This window comes from Tursiops truncatus, chromosome 15, assembly GCF_011762595.2.
Source record: "Tursiops truncatus isolate mTurTru1 chromosome 15, mTurTru1.mat.Y, whole genome shotgun sequence".
NCBI lineage: Eukaryota > Metazoa > Chordata > Mammalia > Artiodactyla > Delphinidae > Tursiops > Tursiops truncatus.
In genome coordinates this window covers 47,517,035-47,536,310 of record NC_047048.1, presented here as the reverse complement: position 1 = coordinate 47,536,310, position 19,276 = coordinate 47,517,035, and the positions used below count along the sequence as shown (strand labels likewise).

General features: G+C 43.3%; 1 protein-coding gene and 1 long non-coding RNA gene across 4 annotated transcripts in view; both read left to right on the top strand.

The window, feature by feature from the left end:
• The window catches only part of SPTLC3 (serine palmitoyltransferase long chain base subunit 3), a 134,419-nt gene that overhangs the window by 91,880 nt on the left and 23,263 nt on the right, over positions 1–19,276 (top strand). The window lies entirely within an intron of this gene.
• LOC109550902 (uncharacterized) lies at positions 1,096–15,636 on the top strand. Its single transcript, XR_002177596.3, has 2 exons — positions 1,096–11,172; positions 11,542–15,636. It is a non-coding gene; the product is annotated as an uncharacterized lncRNA (long non-coding RNA).

Sequence of the window (19,276 nt, the reverse complement as noted above, 5' to 3'; positions counted from 1 at the left end):
CTACCAGCCATTTCTTTGATGTTGGATCACCACAGCCAAGGTGTGCTACTTTGTTCAACTCAAATGAACTTAACCTTTTTTTTGAAAAATGGTTTCATCAAAGGCTCTTGGAACTCTCCATCTTTCATATACAGTTTATAGAGCTTCTACTATTTATCACAATGGGGAACAGTGATGGCTAGGGCAGTTCTTGCTGTCAGGCAGTCTAGTGAGTGTGTTTGTAGAAGCAGCAAATTACCCTGGCCTCAGACCTGCTCACTGGACTATACAATCCGTGTTCCCTGACCCACCTCTCAGCTGATGTGAAACCCTATACTGTCTAGTGCAATGTTCCAAGCCTACTATTTCAGTAGAAATATGGAGAGATCCATCATTTTTCAATTTTATTAAAACAGCAGAATACTTTATTCACATACACATTTTACCCAGAAGCCTACTATATATAAAATAGATTAAAACAGGGCTGGTGCGGATGACGTAGTGTCTCTATGTTCCTCCAAACCAATGGTCCCTGAAGCCATTCCACTGAGCTCCCGTGCTCCTCAGTCACTGGGTTGAAAAGGATAGACTTTTCTTTTTCACTAAAGCAAGAAAAAGCCTTGGAGGGTGACTTTGTTCCTCTATGTAAAATGCAATGATTGACTGACCTTCAGGTCATTTCCAGCCATGTCTTTTGGGTTTTATGATTCTGTGTCTCATTGAATAGTCCGTGTGAAAAAGAAATTCATCGCAAAACACCGAGCTGATCTCCCTGTGCTATGCTGCTTCTTCCCACTAGCTAATTATTTTACATTTGGTAGTGTATATATGTCGATGCTACTCTCACTTCGCCTCACTTCCCCCTCCCCTTCCCTGTGTCCTTAAGTCCATTCTCTATGTCTACATCTTTATTCCTGCCCTGCCACTAGGTTCATCAGTACCATATATATATATATATATTTTTTAGATTCCATATATATGCATTAGCATGCAGTATTTTTTTTTCTCTTTTGCTTTGCTACGACCTAGAGGGGTGGGATAGGGAGGGTGGGAGGGAGGCTCAGAGGGAGGGAATATGGGGATATATGTATACATATGGTTGATTCACTTTTGTACAACAGAAGCTAACACAGTATTGTGAAGCAATTATACTCCAATAAAGATCTATTAAAAAACAAACAAACAAACAAAAAGGAAATGCGAATCCAGTCCATCCATGGTGCAATGCTTAAGGGCATAACCTGAAAACAGCTGCCTGGACTTGACTCCTGGGATACTACTTAACTTGCTGTGGTCTTAGGCAAGTGATTTCACTGATCTGCTCAACCCTGAGCAAGTTACCTGTCTGTGCTTCAGTTCTTCCAGCTGTAAAATAAGGAAAGGGATATTGATGAACTAAGGTTTTTGTGAGAATTAGGTAAAATAAGACATATAAAATGCTTCATTATGAGTGAAAACAATTCCATCTCTAGTAAGCATTGTATAATTGCTTGCTGCATTACTTGGTATTATTCCTGAGGTGTTCAAGAAGTATTTGGAATATGTCTTGGAGAAGCTGTAGGAAGGATTCTTGTGATGCAGGTGAGGTAAAGCTAGATTTCCTTCAAGGTCCTGGATTAGTCAGGATAAGCTAAATTATGCCAGTGTAACAAATAAACCTTGAGAATCTCAAAGACTTACCTGAATCAAGGTTTATTTCTTGCTCACAGATCTAATACCAGAGCTAATACAAATCGGACATCTCCCTGCACACTTCTTCTCCGTAGGAAGTGACTCAGGCTTCTGCGAGCTTGAGGCTTGGCCATCTCAGTAACTGGCCTCCACAGTCGCCATGGTAGAAAGAAAGATCAGCCTGGAAGTGACACATCACCTTGCTTACCATGCATTGGCCAAAACTAGTCACATGGCCCACCTGAATTTGGGGAAATGGTGGTGGTAAACTAAGAGATATGGATATAGATATGAATAAGCAGATATCTTTAAACCTTCTAAAGCTGAAACTCGAAATAGACCTGTCTCCATTCCCACATGAGCTGTCCAGTTGTGTGAAAAAACTGGTCCGGAACCACTGGAACTCTCTCAAAGTCATCTTAATGATCTTCTTGACTATGTGCATTTCTTAATGGAAAACAATTACTTGAGACTAAAGCTAAAATGCCAGTTAAATGAATTGTCCTATGATGACCAGAATTATCCATTGGTCATATTTTCAAGATGAATAACTAGAAAAAAGTTACCCTGAAAATTAGCCTATGTCTTAATAAAGATCACTAATTTCTTAAGCCCTGTAGTGTATATATTATCAGCATCCGTTGATTAACATGTCCCCAACTTGACAATTTTTTCCTTCCCACCTCTGGATGGCTTTACCACTTCATCACAGGCAGAACTCACTCTGTTTATCTGACCAAAAAGATCTGCAGAAAAGTTACATTTAAAGACATGATCATAAGAACTTTGATAGCTATCTATCGTCAGTTGTTCTTCCTCTGAGGGGAGAGATATTTCCCTTGGTTCTCTCTCTTACCTGGTCATTATTTTTAACCTCCCAGTTAAAGGGTCTCACTTCACCCTTCTTGCCATCTTAAGAGAAAAAAGAAAGAAATGAGAGAAGGATACGTGTTCAGTCTGTGTTCTCAGAGTCAAGTTAAGGGGAATCAGGGAGAAAGATCGGACAGTTTCTTTTCAAAGGAACTAACAAAAGAAAGTGATAAAAAAGCAAACTGACTGAATCATCAGCCAAGTTTCAGATGGTTCAGCCTGACATGGCTTTTGAAGAATTCAAAAGCACACAGTGAATCCTCACGCTGGCCTCATTGACAACAATGCCTGCTTTAAATAAGATAAACAAGTCTGGTTGGGAACGTTGCAGTAACTCACCCCTTTCTGCAAAGACAGAGCAACTCTCAGGGTAAAGTTGCCCAAAGCTCAAAGGGCTGCACTTCATGGAGCCAGAGCTGCCTTACGGGATCTGAGAAAGCACCCTGCTCCGAGCCTTGATCTCCGGCTGCTCCCCTGCCGCTGTGATTGGAGCCTTTCAAGGCTTTGTTTTGGGTTGAGTTTGGGGAGCGGTTGGCCAGATCTGTTGCTTGATGAATGTCTTCACTTTAATCTGCAAGGCAAAGCCATACGCTTCAAAGAAAGGCAGACTACAGGAATAAGGTCAGTGTTCTTTGAAGCCAGGGTTCAAAGATGAAATAGCAGTCCCAGTGAAATGACAATGTTTATGAACACACAGCCACCTTGACTCTGCAGCCAGGCTGCTCGTGGAGTTCATGCACCACAAGCTGAGGGGCTGCAAGCCACCCAGGCCTTCCACAGGCACCGAGGCCCTTCTCGTCTCCTGGCCTGTCACTTCGTGCAGCACAATGAACCCAAAGTGGAGATTTGGTTTCTCCATCCTAATGGAGGTTGGGTGGTCCCCCAGCCAAACCAATGCTGTAAGCCCTTCAAGGGCAAGAGCTGTGTCATGAATTAATGTGGTGTCCCTCTGAGTGCCAAGCCCAGTGCTCAGCTTAATAACTATGCCATGACTCAAGTTCCATCTTGCAGACCCACTCGATTTCAGGTCAGCGTTTATGCTAAACAAGGAGCTTGAAAGGCTCCAAGGTGGAGGGAATGTTTATCTCATAGGACTGGGGGCTGGGAGTCAGTCCCACACCAGTTGTGGCAGCTGAAGGGATGACTCAGTGATGGGGATACCTCAGTGATGAACACCACTTTTGAAGAGGTCCAGAAAGATGGCAGCTCTGTCATTTTCTTCATCGGGACATGGCCCAGGCAGGAGGGTGAGGCCCAAGCGACACCAACCACTCCCCTAAAGAAAGCATCGTCAACAATTGTCTTATTATTTATTTAAATCTTGGATGCATTAATAAGTCAACATTCTTTTTGAACCCCAACTCTGGGTAACCTTTTACTTCTCAGAGAAAATAGAGGTTGTATCGCGTGGAGGGGTTAGGGTGCGTGCTTTGCAGCCAGACTGCATGGGGCCCGGTCCTCGACCCACCACTTGCTCCATGAATGGCAAGTTGCTTACCCTCTGTTAGCTTCAGTTCCTTCATTGTAAACTGGGGCTGTAGGGAGGATTAAGTGATGTAATGTAGATAATGAACTTAGCGTGATGCTTGATGCAAAGTAAGCACCCAATAAAGGTGAAAATTACTATTATTTTTAACTCATCTGCTTTCTTTCTCTGATTTTTCCAGTAGTTTTTATGCACCCTGGAATCTTCCTGTCTCTCAGGCCTTACACCTACTCCATCAGCAAATCCTGCAGCACTTCCTTTGACATATCCCAGGAATCAGGTCCCTTCTCACCCTCTCCACCACCGCCTCCATCACCTCTCACCTGGATCACTGCAATGATCTCCACTCCCCACTCTTGCCATTTTATGACTTGTTCTCCACACAGAAGCCAAAATTATCTTTTAAAAAAATGTAACCCAGACTATATCACCCCTTCACTCAGAACTTTTCATTGTTTTCCATCTTTCCCAGTGTAAAGTCCAGACTTTGGCCTTCCGGGCTTCGCCTGATGTGGTCTCTTCCATATTTCCCACCACTCTTTCCCTTGCTTAGTCCACTCCAAGTAGCTGGCATACTTGTTTTTTCTTAGAACGCAGGGAACAGCTCCCACAAAGGATCTTTGCACTTGTTGGCCTTTCTAGAACGTCATGTCCAGCCAACACATGCATAGCCCACTCCCTCACTTTCCTCACGTCTTTGCTCAAAATCAGCCTTATGAGAGGAGCAGCTGTATCCTTAATTTCACACCCCTTCTTGTCCCTCTAATTCTCTCACCTTGCTTCAGTCTTAGTAGCATTTATGAGCACCTGACAAATTATACACGTATCTGCTTATTTTCTGGTTTCCCACTAGGATGTAAACTCCAGAACAAGCATTTTGTCTGTCTTGTTCCTGACACCGAGAACAGTGCCTGGCAACGACAAGTTCTCAATAAATATTTGTTGAATACTTCTCTCTTTCCCTCTTAGCTCAGCAAATAAAGGACCCTTATCTCTTCCACATCTCTGTGCTTGATTCTCTCCCTTCCCACCTTCTAAAGGCACCGGCCCCTTTTCTCAACCAGGAACCTGTTCATCTCCTTCATCGTAAAAATCCTCCCCTCACCCCTTCTGTTTCAATAGCTGTCAACTCGCACACCTTCCATTGCTGCAAATCTTCTCAGAAGAATGGCCGTCTGCCTGCCCCCCTACTGCTCCCTCTCAGCCATCAGCCCTCATCCTCTGCCCATTTCCATGGACTCTGTTCCCTCAGAGGTCGCTGCTGCTCTCTGACCCTGTTAGTCCTCCTCCAGCTGAACTTGACTGGCCTTTCCACCTCATCCTCTCTCCTTGAGAACAGTCTTCCCTTAGTTGTGGAAGATGCTGTTCTTTCCTGGTTCTCTTTTATTTATTTGTCTGTTCTTCCTCCCCTTCTCTGCTAGTTCTTCTTCCCATTTGCATTTGCCAGAATTCCATCCTCTGCTCTCTTTACATTCCCCTCTGCACATGTATGCCCCCCTTTTTCTTTTCTCTGATGTAGGAACGTGCTTCTCAAACTTGAGTCTGTATCAGTGTCTCATGGAAAGGTGATGAAAACTTCTCCACTTCAGAACAGACAATAGATCACTCCATTGGCTAAGGCATTACTTATCTGACCAAAATGGCTCTAGGAAAAAGAATCTCTGTGATTTCATCAACTTTTCCTACTGTTACTTCAGTGCTAGGCTGATGGGATAATCACCAACGCTGTGAATCACAAAACCGTTTTTTGCTGTCATATACATGGAAATATTTGATTTGTTTATGATTGAGCGGTCAGTAGTGTTTCTCTAGAGAGGAAAAGAGTAGTGGAAATTTACTTACAAGTGAAAATAAATACAGAGTTCCAATTCCTAACATATAATATCCAACTTCAGTAGAATACACCTTCATCTTTGCTAATAAAATCTCCTATGCTTAAACAATAAAGTTAAGAAAAATAGAATTTTCTATTTTTCTTCAAAGTCACACTTGTCCCTCTTTGCCTGTAAACAGAAGGAGTTTCTGGGTGACAGGGTGGGGGACATGTCTGGATGTTGTATAGGTAGAGAAAAACTAAAGGTAAAATCAAGGCGGAATAATGAATTGTGTTCTTCCTGGAAATAAAGGAATTAGGTATACAGGATCCTCAAAAAATATAGGAATTTGACAGGATGGAATGCAATAGGCTTTTTTTCCTTTTTAATTTAATATATTTTCTGAATATAGTATTCTGGGATTATTGCTACAAAAAGATGACACAAATAGTATTACCATCATCCTTCCTCAATCCTATTAGATATTATCCAAATAAGTTCCTCAATTCTCCGCTTTCAATATTTCAATATGGAGACAGAGGTTTTGGTGAACTATAGCAGGAAGACCAATAAGAGAAGGATGGGGAAACTGACTAGAAAATTAGAGCTAAGTACCCCAGCCATTGTGCCAGTACAGGAATTTTGCCTCAAAGCTGAGCTTCCTTTGCCTTTTAGAAAATCAGAATTGTGATGAGCCCAAGATCTGAGGAGGAAGTATTAAATAGACATGCTCCCCAACAGAGGGCCTCCTCACACTAACTTTGTGAGGTTTTCTTTTATTTCTTGCATGACTTGAGAGGTATTCAAAACATTCCATCTGTGAAGAAGCTGTTACTTTGGCCCTAGAATTCTGCTTGCACATCTCATGCTGCCTTTGGCGAGACTGAGGAGTGAAGACCCTCAGCTAATGGGATCGTTCTTTTTTCTTCTGAGTATCGGCCTCTGGAGTAGCGAGGCTCTCCATTCCTGAACTGGGGAGGTGATGTCTTTTAAATGTGCATTTGGTTATATAACGGTGTCACTACTTTATGGTGACATTGCCCATTCTAAAATTAAAACTAAGTATTCTGTCCCTTCACTGAAAAATCCCTGGTTCTAGTCCCTGAGAATATCTGAAGGGTTAAAGATCACTGTGGTTTCTGTGCAAAAAGGAACAGCAGTGGAAAAAGGGGGATGCATTCTGTTAGTGGATGAAATTCAGATCATGTTCAAAAACACAGATAAGTCAAAATCAAAGAAAACAATTGGAGTCCTCTCTGATTTCCCGCAGCTTCCACCTTCCTTCATTTTTCACCCCTTGACCACCACCCAGAACTTTGTTCCCGACCCTGGACACAGATGCCCTTGTATTTTCTGCTACTCCAGCTCACCTCTCAGAACAGGCTCAGACCCAAACTTGGAGACCAGATGAAATCTGGACTCAGGACAGCTTGGAATGGGGGTTCATGCTGGAGTCACCCTTCTAGCACCTGCCACCAACCCAGAGAGACCATCCCTAACCACCCTTTCTAAAATACCACCCCCTCCCTTGTGGGTGACTCTATCTACTCCCTTATTCTGCACCATTTTCCTTCATAGCACTTACCACCACCTGGAATTATGTACTTGTTTCCTTGGTTATTTTCTGTCTCCCCAGGAGAATACAAGTGACATGAGGGCAGAGACACTGTCTCCAACTTCAAACAGTATATGTTGGCTGCATGAATGATCCCATTCAGTGTAAGGTTTGGCCATATCCCAGCAACGATTCATAAGGCATTGGTACCACCGATTGGTATTCCCTCTATCTAGAAGATTCTCATCTCTCCCCACAAACCCACTACACCCATTCTTTATCTCCTGAATCTCTGTTCAGCCTTCTAAGTCCTCTCACAGTGGCCACAGTCAAGAAATAATCCTTCCTTCCTCTGTCTCATGAAATCTTTGGCTCTTACGTTAGTCACACATACCTTAATCCAGTCCTCCAAATGGGTAGTGATTAATTAATTAATTGTGCCTTAAGCATCAAATATGTGAATGAATGAAAACTAAATGACCGAATTTGGGGCTAAGCAGATTTCCTGGACAAGGATTGAATTCTAATCACTCTCTATAAACAACTACAATATCATTTCTTTAGAGGTTACTTATGGAATTATTTTGGTTCAAATACTGGAGTTATAATCACTTCCTTGGTAGATATATGCATAAGCCAAAATGTAGAGTTCCTTTCCTATTCTTTTGAGAAATGAATGGTTTTGCATTATTACATGTGCTAAGGCTTTGTCTAGACACCATCTAATACAGAGGTGAGTAAGGCAGATAATTCAAGCCATTACTACCAAATAGCAGAAGCAAAAATGGAGTTTTTCCTTTAATTATCCAAGCAATTAGCTGAATCCCTCACTTAAGGTTTCCTAGGGAGACACCATCCAAATCTCATAAACGCATTTGACTCACACAGTAGTCAGCAAAGACTGGGCACCAGCTAATCCTCTCTGTCCGAGTTGAAGCACATTTCCAAAACAGAGGTGAGCAGGTGTTCTTAAGCATCCAAAAATGGCATTTTCCACTGAGTATGTTGGAGGCACCTCCTCCCCTCCTCTTTTCCATCTTCATGATGATTTGCACTTAGGGTCTTTTTCAATCAAGAGACTTCACGTTTTCATGACATTATTTGGTGACTAGTAATGAGAGGTTGAAAAAATAAAATTAACACTGAAAAATTAGAGTTTCCCTTTATCAGGGCACCATTTAGCCAATGAAAAGTAAAAGGGCATTAGGATTTTGAATCCTTGAAAATATTTCATGGTATCTTTCTTACAAGGTCAGTAGTAGTTAAGGTTAATTAGTTGTTGTGACAAACTCCAACATATAACACAAGAGACATTGTTTTTGTTGCTCATATAGTGCCCAAAATGGGTGTAAACACGGCCTCTTTTCCATCTTGTGGCTCCTCCAACTTATGGCTTCCAAGGTTGCCATCAAAGGGGATCGTGTGTATGAAGTTTTCAGGGGCCATAACTGGAATGGTATGTTTCGTTTCTGCCTACATCGTATTGCTGGGACTCAGTTACAGGAACTTGCCTAACCACAAAGCATCCTGGGAAATGAAGTTAACCGCCTGCCTAGGAGGGGGAAATGGGATTGGTCTTTGCCACAGTCTTTGCCACAGGACTTAACCTCGGCCCAGGACATTCTTTCCCCGGTCTTTCTGATGGACGTATACTGTGGGAAGACATTGTATGTTTTAGACAGTTTCCCAATCTTTCTCTATTGACTTAAAAAATAAACTCTTGACCTGGAGTGGAATAAAAGTAGCTCAAGGAAAAAGAAAAACAAAGTCCAAAAGACTGAAGACAAATCTCTTCCTTTTATAGGGACTCTGGGGGCTTCTAGTCTGGCTTTTACATAACCACTTCGGCTTCTTTCTCGTAGAACATAGTCCCAGGCCGTGGCAGGTACTGAGATCATTATCATTATGATGGTGCTCAATTCCCCAATGCTATGTACTTCTTGGAGGCAGAAAATGGACCCTGGGCATAATGCTTCCCCCGAAGAAGCTAAAAAGACATGAAATTGGAACAGCTCTGGAAGTCAGACCAGAACAGGAGAGAATGTATATTTTGGAAGTAGTAACACACTCTCAGAAAATCAGGCCATTTTTCTGAAAGAGAGGATGTGATGAGACAGAAGATTATAAATTGCATCAGTATCAGAAAATTATAAATTGCAATTGAAAACATACAATTTAAACACATGGACATTTCGGTTCATTATCTGAATCAGATGGGTTTATTTTGAGTCACCCCAACTCTCTTATTCAGCCACACTTTGGTTCTTTTGAGACCATGGACTAAAAGGAGGCTAAGAGGCTTTAAAAAGTATCAAACTTCTGATGTTCATCACATCAGCACCCAGCATGTGACTAATCAAGGTAAACTAGTCACAAGGGAAAACTGAATTCTAAGCGCAGGTAGAAAAATAAAACTAGCAACTTCATATCGCGATTGAATTTATATGAAAATATGATTCTCCTCAACATTGCCTTAAGTATTCCATCTACTTTAGGAAGCACTAAAAGCTGTGTGCTTCTGTTATGTACATGTGGGCAAACGCACTCCACATAATTCATTCTGTACCATATCTGGGATTTTATAAAAATGTTTTCCAAAGGCTTACATTTCTGTTCTGTATTCAGTTCTTAGGAGAAGGAATTGAATAAAATGGCAAGGTCTTTCAAATAGCTTCATTCATTTATGAACCTCAATCATTTTTCTTTTCTTTACCCTCTGGAGAGGAAACTGAAGATAAAAGAAAAAAGAGTGAGACTTAAAATATAATGCATTCGCACTGGAAAATACAACCATGCCTCATTTTTAAATTATTTTGTCTGGATTATTTCATTCATCCTGATCATTTGTGAAATTTTATCATGAGATTGGCAGGTGAGGTACTGACCCTGCTTCTAACCCAACATGGACTTGGAGAAAGTGGCCCCCGCGCCTTCCAGCTGTGACCTTGGACCTTTGCTCTGGTCCCTGGAACAGGGCACACATATTTTTACACTTGAGTTTGATAGGTTTAAAAAACGGGAGTGACTAACTGGGAAGATTTAATGCTTTGAAGGGGGAAGGAAAGGAGTACACTGGGTGACAGCAATTCACTCTCCAGAGTGGAATTTTCTCACTTTCCTACTGTTTATATTTGACACGAGATCCATTCACAAACATCTCTTGTAAGATGTTGCTTCTCGGCAGGGCAAGCTCTTTGGGGGCTGCAAACTACACTTATCCATCCAACTATCAAGCTTATCTCGTGGCTGTTCTTACTGATTTACTCTTCACCCAGAATCTCTGTGAGGACGAGACAGTGAGAACCAGAAAGGACTGTGATTAGGGAGATGATACTGTGATAATTAGACACGGAGTTTTCAAAGGTCATCTCAGCATCTACCTTGGCATAGAGTTCAGCGAATACAAACTTGACTTCTTCCAAGTTCTTTTCTCCCCCTAAACCCAGCCACACATCGTTGGTTCTGTCCCTCTGAAGTCCCTCCATGAATGCAGAGGAGCCCATAGAGAATCCCACCCATAATGGGCCGTCTGAGGCCCCTGGCATCTAAGGCCCATGGCATTGTTGAGGGAGGACCCAGCCGCTGCTTCCTAAATATATTTGCCACTTGGTTACCAGCTGGAGATGCAAAGAGAGGCAGAGAAAGAGACAGAAGGCACGGAGGGCTGCGTTTTCTAAATGGTTTCAAGCCACTGGCCTTTCAACAACAGCTAACGCAGAACAGATGGCTGTGCTACGCTCGGCTGGCTTTCAACTGAGGGGCTGCCTCTGTCCATGATTAATCACCTGTGCTGGGGGGTAAGAAAGTTCTACCTGGTTTTTGGGGGGGGGGACCTAAGGTTGGGGTCAGCAAGCAAAGTGACAGGTGTTGCCTCTGTGCCCTATTGCTGCTCACGTGCTTGTAGGACCACGCTGCAGGGAAGCGGGTGGGCATCCAATAAACACAGAATTAGCCAACCTGTGGAGCCCCAGCTAGGAGGGGACATTTGTCTGGTTGTGCAGAAATGGCTTGAAAAACGTTCCACAACGTTCTGTCCCTTCATTTACTTCGCCTTAAGGGTTAGCCAAGCGTAGAATTTTATGGCAGTTCAGTAAATTCTGCACTTGCTTTGAGGCCTTAAAAGATATCCCCAGCAAGAGTGTAAAGAGAATCTGTTTGTCTTTTAGATGGCACTGGGGCAAAAGGATAACATGGCCACTTCCTTCCTCCCGTCCTACAAACAAGATATCCTTTTACACCATGAGTCCTCCAGAAGTTACCTCTTCACTCTCGTTTCCTCTGTGTGGATGGAGTCTGAGATGGGGGAGTTGTGATGCAGCACACATGGAATTCTCTGCTGGTTCAGTCCAACTGGAGAAGAACATGATTCCAGCTGCAGGATCTTTGAGGGTGAAGGGGAGTTACTCTTCCACATTGATCTTTGTTTTCTCCATCACGGGTTCATTTTCAGCTCAGCAGCAAAAACCCCCAAAGCGGGGGAGTGTCGTACCCCAGCCCAACTCTTGTCTGGAGAAGTTTGGGGAGAAAATCAGGTCAGCCACAGCCAGGGAGGGTTAAGCAGGTGGATTTGTGGCTGGAGAAGGCCAGCGTGTGCTCTAGGCTACACAGAATGTATTAGTTCTCTATTTCTACGTCACAGATGACGACAAACTTCGGGCTTCAAATGACATCCATTTATTATCTCACAGTCTCCTGGGGTCGGGAGTCTGGGAAGTTTTTTCTCTGCTCAGGCCCTGGCAAGGCAGAAATCAAGGTGTCAGCAGCTTTTTTCTGCAGTTCACACTCCTCTCCCAGGCTCACATGTGGTGGTGGCAGAACTCAGTTTCTGGGGGTTGCAGGACTGAAGTCCCTGTTTGCTTGTCAGCTGCCAGCTGGGGCCCCTCTCAGCCCCTGGAGACTTGAATTTCTTACCATGTGACCCCCTCCATCTTCAAAGCCAGCAGTGGAGAATCTCTTTCTTCAGAAAGAACCCAGTCCTTTCTAAGAGCTTACGTGATTACGTCTTAAGTACTGGTTAATGTCACTAAAATGTATTTTGTTTTTGTAAATTAGCACTTTATGTAGTTAGATTTCCAGTGGTCATATGCTTCAACTTGAATACTGAGAATGAACATTATTCTGGTGAATATTTAATTCTGGGGGTTAAGAAAATATCAAAACGCATGTCCTAGGCACCAAAACAATAAAACAAAAGAAACTGAGGAGGGTACAAGAACAACCAGATTGGCTGTAGATACCACAGGTCACTTCCATTGATCACAGAGGCCCAGCCTTAGAGGGCAAATCCAAGCAAGTCAGTTCAGTCTTTGGTGAAGACTGGAAATGAATAGTTTTCAATATTTTTTTGAACCACAGAATTTTTTTTCAAATGAAATGTACATGGAAGTCCATTTTATACAAATTTTTTAAATTTTACAACACTCTTATAGGACTTACTGTGTGCCAGACACTGTCCAAAGTGCTTAAAATCAAATCCTCATAACAGTATGAAATGGGCATCCTTCTCATTATTGTTGTCATTGTCATTATTCACATTTTACAGGTGAAGAACCTGAGCTGCAGAAAGATGAAATGCCTTGCCCAAGATGGCAGAGAGGATTTTGAACCCAGGAAAATTAGGCTTACGGTCCTTGAGCACTTGGCAGAGATGTTGTTGTCATGGAGACAGCTTGGAGGGTAGAGTGGTCCGATCTCCTAGCTGCTGAGCCCCTCCCTCAGTTTTTCCCTGCACCCCCTCCCTGAGGCTTCCTCAGTGCACACCCCGCCCAGCAGACACTTTGAAAACCAGAGGTTTGAATCATGCACACGCTGCCTCGATGGGGCCCCCTGGAGGCTACTTTCGTTTGCACCGTTTCTCAGAGCGCTTTCAGGGGACCCCCATCAACCCAATTCCTCAGCCAGGACCTCTCCTTTGCCTTCTTGCTGCAATCTTTGCTGAAGCACATCTCACCCACTTCTGCTGCCACTCTGGCCTCCTTACGTGTCTGGCCACCTCTGGTTTTCCCCTTATCCTATTCCACGTACTATACACTATGACTTCCTCTTCCTAAACCCCCTCAGAACATGGCATATCCTGTTCGTGATGCTGCCCTGGCTCCCTAGTGCCCACCACCTCTTAGATTGGCATCTGCAGCCCTCTGGGTCTGATTCCACTGATCTTTCTCATGACTGTAAACCAAATGTTCTAGGCAAGTGAGATAACCATCCCTCCTGGCGCACAAGGTGTTCACTTACCACCTCTAGGTCTTTGCTCCAAACTCCCAGAGCATTTCTTCCATGGGGCGTTCAATTTTCTACCGGCTGTGATTATTACATACTTTTTCTAGGCTATAAGCTCCTTGGAAATAATAGACATATTCATCTTTTAATTCTCCCCTGAACACAACAGCCACTCACACGGAAAAGTATGAGACAACATTCTCCCCAAAGTCCTGGGAAATAGATTGTTATCATCCCCATTTAACAGATCAGTAAATTAAGGCTCAGATACGAGTGACTTCCTCATCTCCATAGAAAAAAGAAAAGGGCAGATGGGAGCTGACACATGGACCTGTTGATGGAGGGGAAAAATGCAAAAATACTTGGAGACAAATTGCTCTCTGGAGGCTTCAGTTAGAATCAGCCTTATTATCTTCATAGAATCAACAACCACAACAGTTTATGACTACGAGTGATGGTTCAGAACTGGGGTGCACACCGCAGTTACCCAGGGGTAGCTTTTGTAAAAGGTCCACACCAGTCCTTCTGGAGCAGAATCTCTGCAGAAGAGGCTTACCTGTGAGTGTTCCAGAAAAAAAAAATTATTCCCTGAAGACTCTGGTGTGTTCCCCTGTTTAAGAACCACCAATTCGCAAGGGTCCCAAAGGCCCCAGCCTCCCAAATTACCCCATTCGATGTGTAAAACTCCACCATTAGAGACTTGCTAAGATACTGCTCTCTACTTAAATGCAAGTTAACGTTAAATCTTATCACTTATTCTGTAAGGATTCAAGAAGCACTACTATGTGACAGGCCGGCTGACTCTGTCTATATCTGTCTTATGGCTCTTCTCATGTGTATATTGTCTGATATCTGCTCTCTCTACTGTTAGGTTATTTCTTGCCAAATAGCCCCAGAATTTTTTCATCTTCTCCTCCATCTTAGCAGCTGGCTCTTGTACATAGTGAGTGCTTTTCATTTGTGAAATGTATGAATCCATGAATCATGGGACTCACACCTCATCAGGAATGAGTTTACAAGCTTCTTTCAAGGAGCAGACTTTGATAGACTCAGGCACCGCCAATTTCCAGGCCAGCTGTGCAAGGCATGAACAGTCTCCCAGCCTTGGTTTCCTCATCTGTGAAGGGGGCCCAAAAGCACAGCTCCTGGCTCATAGTAGGTGCACAAGTCATGTCCATTGTCACCTCTCCTTGTGGATTAAGCCCCTGATGGTGTATCTGAGCAGTGGGTGGGGAGGTGGAAACAGGGGCGTGAAATCCTGTCGTGTAGACAGCCGTCCACCCTGACGTCCGGCCTGCCCGCTCCGCTCCTGTGTGCATTCCACAGGGGCAGGACTGAGCGGCCTGGACCGTCCTTGGCACACGAGTATGTGCCTATAAAGCATGCCGTAACCTTGGAATCCAGACATCAAAAGGGAGAGCTTCAGTGCCTGATAAAAATATGTGTTCCTCTCAGCAAACCACTCCAAACGCCGTCTTCTCCATCCCACTGGGAAGCTTGTCACTGCTAATGCGATTCTTATGATTCTCGCTGCTCAGTACCCTCTTGATCTTTCCTGAGATCTCTCTGCCCCGAGTGTGTAGGAAACAAAATGTCCTGTCTGCTGTCCAGAGCTTAAAATAACAGATGCTGGGTTCCTGCTGCCACATTGAAACTTTACTCCAAGGTCTCTCCCCAGCACCCCTGCTCCCGCCCCCTCCCCATGCCTGGAGCAGAAGCCTAGTGTGAGCACCAGACAAAGAAGGGGAAGGAGGCAAGGGGGCAGGGGTGGGGGGAGGGAGGCCTTCTCAGACCACCGCGGGCACTCTTGAGGATCAAACTGGTTGTTCCGAAAGATCGACTTCTTAAGTTGTGAGACATGTTTTAGGGAAAGATTCTTCCTATCTCTAAAGAAGAAAACCGCATTTCCCAAGCGTCACTGCCTAGGAGCATGTTCGAGGTTGCCCGGCCTGTATTCCGCACTGGTGAAAGGAGGGCGGTGTGTATTTCTGTATGTGCCTTTTTCTGCCTGGGGAATAATAAAATAAGTCCCCCCCATGCCATCTGGGTCTATGCATGTTTCCTCTGTTAGAGAGCAAGCTTGCAAAGTCTGCAGAAAATAGAGTGTCGTTGGTATTGTCTTGCAAACTCATCAAATCCGCCTCTTTCACTCAGTCTTACAGGGGGAAATGCCTTTGTCCTCTTTTGCCGGCAGGTGATGTTTGAATGGTTCGACAGAGAAGATATTTTCCTTCTTTAGCTTTTGACAGGTCATTCTGGGAGTGTCTACTGTCCACAATTCCTTCTGGCCCTCTGGAGACTGAGTTGACCTGAGCATATTTTTGGAAATGCCACAGATGATTGTTTTTATTTGGGGACGGCATGGCTTTGTAGTGGTGACACTTTGGGTTTTATTTGTTTTCCTTCCCCTGCCCCAGCTGTTTTTGTTTTAATAACATTGGAGAGAAGGTTAAACCTAGTCCATCTCTCAAGTTGGCAGAGCTAGAAATCCAAGTGGGTAGAATGGCAACCTACAGGTCATCTGCCCAGCTGGGTCCATCCCTGATTTTATCCAGCCTCATGAGAGGGGCGAGGTTGACAGTGAGGTTGGTCTCAAGTCGAGTGAGCACTTTGGAGCCGATAACTGTCAGGGGAGCAAGTGAACCCACAAACATACCATTGGAGACCTCGAGCACTCAGTAAATGCTGGGATGTCATCTTACCCAACAAGAGGCTAGGATATATGCCCATCTTTTACTTTCCATGTCCAACCAAGGAGCATGACTCAGCAAGACACAGTCAGGCACCTAACACAGCCATGCATGGCCTTGGGGGTGAACTGGTAATGGCCATTGTTTCTGAGACATCTGAGTCTCCGTGGCTGCACCTGGTGAAATCCGAAACTCATGCTTGATCTCATTACCAGAGATGCTGATTTCATTGGTCTGGGGTACAGTCTGGGCATGGGATTTTGCCAAGCTCTCTAAATGATTTCAAGGTGCCACTGAGGCTACCCAGAACTATTGCTAACAGAAAAACGTAACTAACCTTTCAAGTACCTTTTTCCCAGACACAGTACTAAGCATGTTCCTGCATTAACCCTTTATTTCTCCCAATCTTCCTGTCAGATAAGCTTACGTATCGCTAGGTGAAACTGAGGTTTCAAAGCCTTACGTTGTCCAGGTGGAGTTTGGTTCCTAGTCCATTTAACTCCAAAGCTTATTCTTTTTCCAGAGAACCCAGAATACAGCAAAATAAGATACTCGTATAAACTCTCCAGCACTCTACATAAGAGATCTGATCCTTCACTTATGTATCTGTGCGGAGCCTTCCCTGAATTCTATGTATTATAATAGGTGGAAGGAGAATCAGAAACTAATTAGGGACTTTGTGTATTGCAAAGGGAAGGTCACTGCCTTGCCCAGTCCCCATGCCATGCGTGGCCATCCCCGTACGAAAGAACAAGTGCTAAAAACTCCTTCTACTTTTATAAAGCACTCTTCAAACAAGGATCTCAAAGCACAACATAATTAATAAAATCACCCACATCCTGTAGGTGAGTAGCGTTTTATATGTACAAATTTCTCTCTGCCCCCAGGCCCTCCAAGAGGAGGAGAATGTTTCCAATTTTCCAGAGTGAGCAATAGAGTAATTGAAAGGAGCTGTGTCTTGGCCAACTCAAAAGACCTCAAGGCATTTATAGTGACCCTATGTGAGAAAACATGGTGACCACGAAGTGTGTCATAATGGCTTGTCAGCCATGCTGTGCTAAATGGTTCAAAGAAGAAGAAGACAGGGCAAGAATTAAACATTCAGTTCTCAAGAGTCAGCTGCCCCTGTGATCGATATTCTGATCTGTTTGGTCAGCTCTCCAAAGGATCTAGAAGCAGTAAAATGATGACATTAGCTAGTGATCCAGTTACTTGGGTTAATCAAGGCAGAGAGGACAGACGGGGCCAATTAAGTAGCTGGGCAGCCCAATGATGGATGAGTCATTATGGGCAAGTGCAAAGATAATGCCATTGGGAAAAGCAATTTAAGTCATTCATGCACTTCCAGGCCAGGAAATCCTTCTAGTCTGTGAGGGGGATCATTTAGGAATCATCAGACTCAGCCTGATGAACTCATCTATTCATTGTGCAACTAACAATCAACAGAAGAGCTGAACACACAGGGGACAAGCCATATGGAATACATTTTGGTAGCTGGGATGTATATCTGTGCCTTCATTTGAATCACCTTCTTTACTTTTGTTTGTTTGTTTTTAATTTTATTGGAGTATAGTTGATTTACAATGTTGTGCTAGTTTCAGGTGTACAGCAAAGTGATTCAGTTATACATATATTCATTCTTTTTAGATTTTGTTCTCATATAGGTTATCACAGAATATTGAGTAGAGTTTCCTGTGCTATCCAGTAGGTCCTTGTTGGTTATTTTGCTTATATATAGTGGTGCGTGCATGTTCATCCCAAGCTCCTGGCTTATTCTTCCCCCCCCACATTTCCTCTTTGGTAACCATAAGTCTGTTTTCAATATCTGTAAGTCTGTTTCTGTTTTGTAAATACATTCATTTGTATCTGAATGGCCTTCTTTAAAACAGGTCATACTCTAGCCCCTCTTCTGTTTTTTTGTTTTTTTTTAATTGGAGTATAATTGCTTTGCAATGCTGTGTTAGTTTCTGCCGCACAGCGAAGTGAATCAGCCTTATGCATACACACATCCCCTCTTTTCTTTTCCTTCTCCGGTCCCCAATCTCTCCCTACTCCTTATGTTCTCATCTTCCTAAACACACACAGTTTCAAAGTGTATGGATGATAGTTTTATTTTTAAGTAATGACAAATATTTTCCTTCCTCACTGCTAGTTCTGTCCTTCACATAGGTTGCTCTCTGTACACATACAAGTTTCCAAGGGACACTTCAGCATGTTACAAAACTGTTCTTTTTTTTTTTTTAAGCACAGAAGAGGCTTGTGTCTATGCAGAAAACTTTATGCAAATGGGAGGTTGGGGGGTGGAATGAACTGGGAGACTGGGATTGACATATATTCACTAATATGTATAAAATAGATAACTAACAAGAACATGCTATATAGCACAGGGAACTCTATTTCACTTCACTGTACAGTAGAAAGTAACACAACATTGTAAAACAACTCTACCTCAATTAAAAAAAAAATTTACGCAAATGGTCTACACTTCTCCAAATCCTTTACTTGTATTCATGTTGCAAATCTGGAATTTTAGGGGAGAGGACTTATCTTATTTTTAAGGAGGTGGGTAGGAAACTAAAAGCCCATATGAATTAAAGTAAACCATACTTGCAATTACCTGTTTCTTTAAAACGAAAGTCCTAATCAGGAACCCCCAGAAAAAGGTTATCCATGACTGCCATGTTGATAACTCTAATGAACGCTAGTTCTTCTCCTGACTTACCTTCTCCCTCTCTGATTTCTCCTGTTTGTCGCCTTTTAAGCTCATCCTCTCTTACCAACCATTCAGTGTTGGATTCTCTAAACACTGTATTCCTGGTTTTTTTAGAGAGTTGACTCATTGTTCCATTCTCGTCTTGCCCTACACTCAACCACATCTTGCTGGTTCCCAGCCACCCTGTTTTCTACAAACTACAGTAGCATTGCATTTGTTTCCTGTGCCAGGAATTCTCTCCTCTGGTTCTTTATCTTGTTAACATTTGTCCATCCTTCA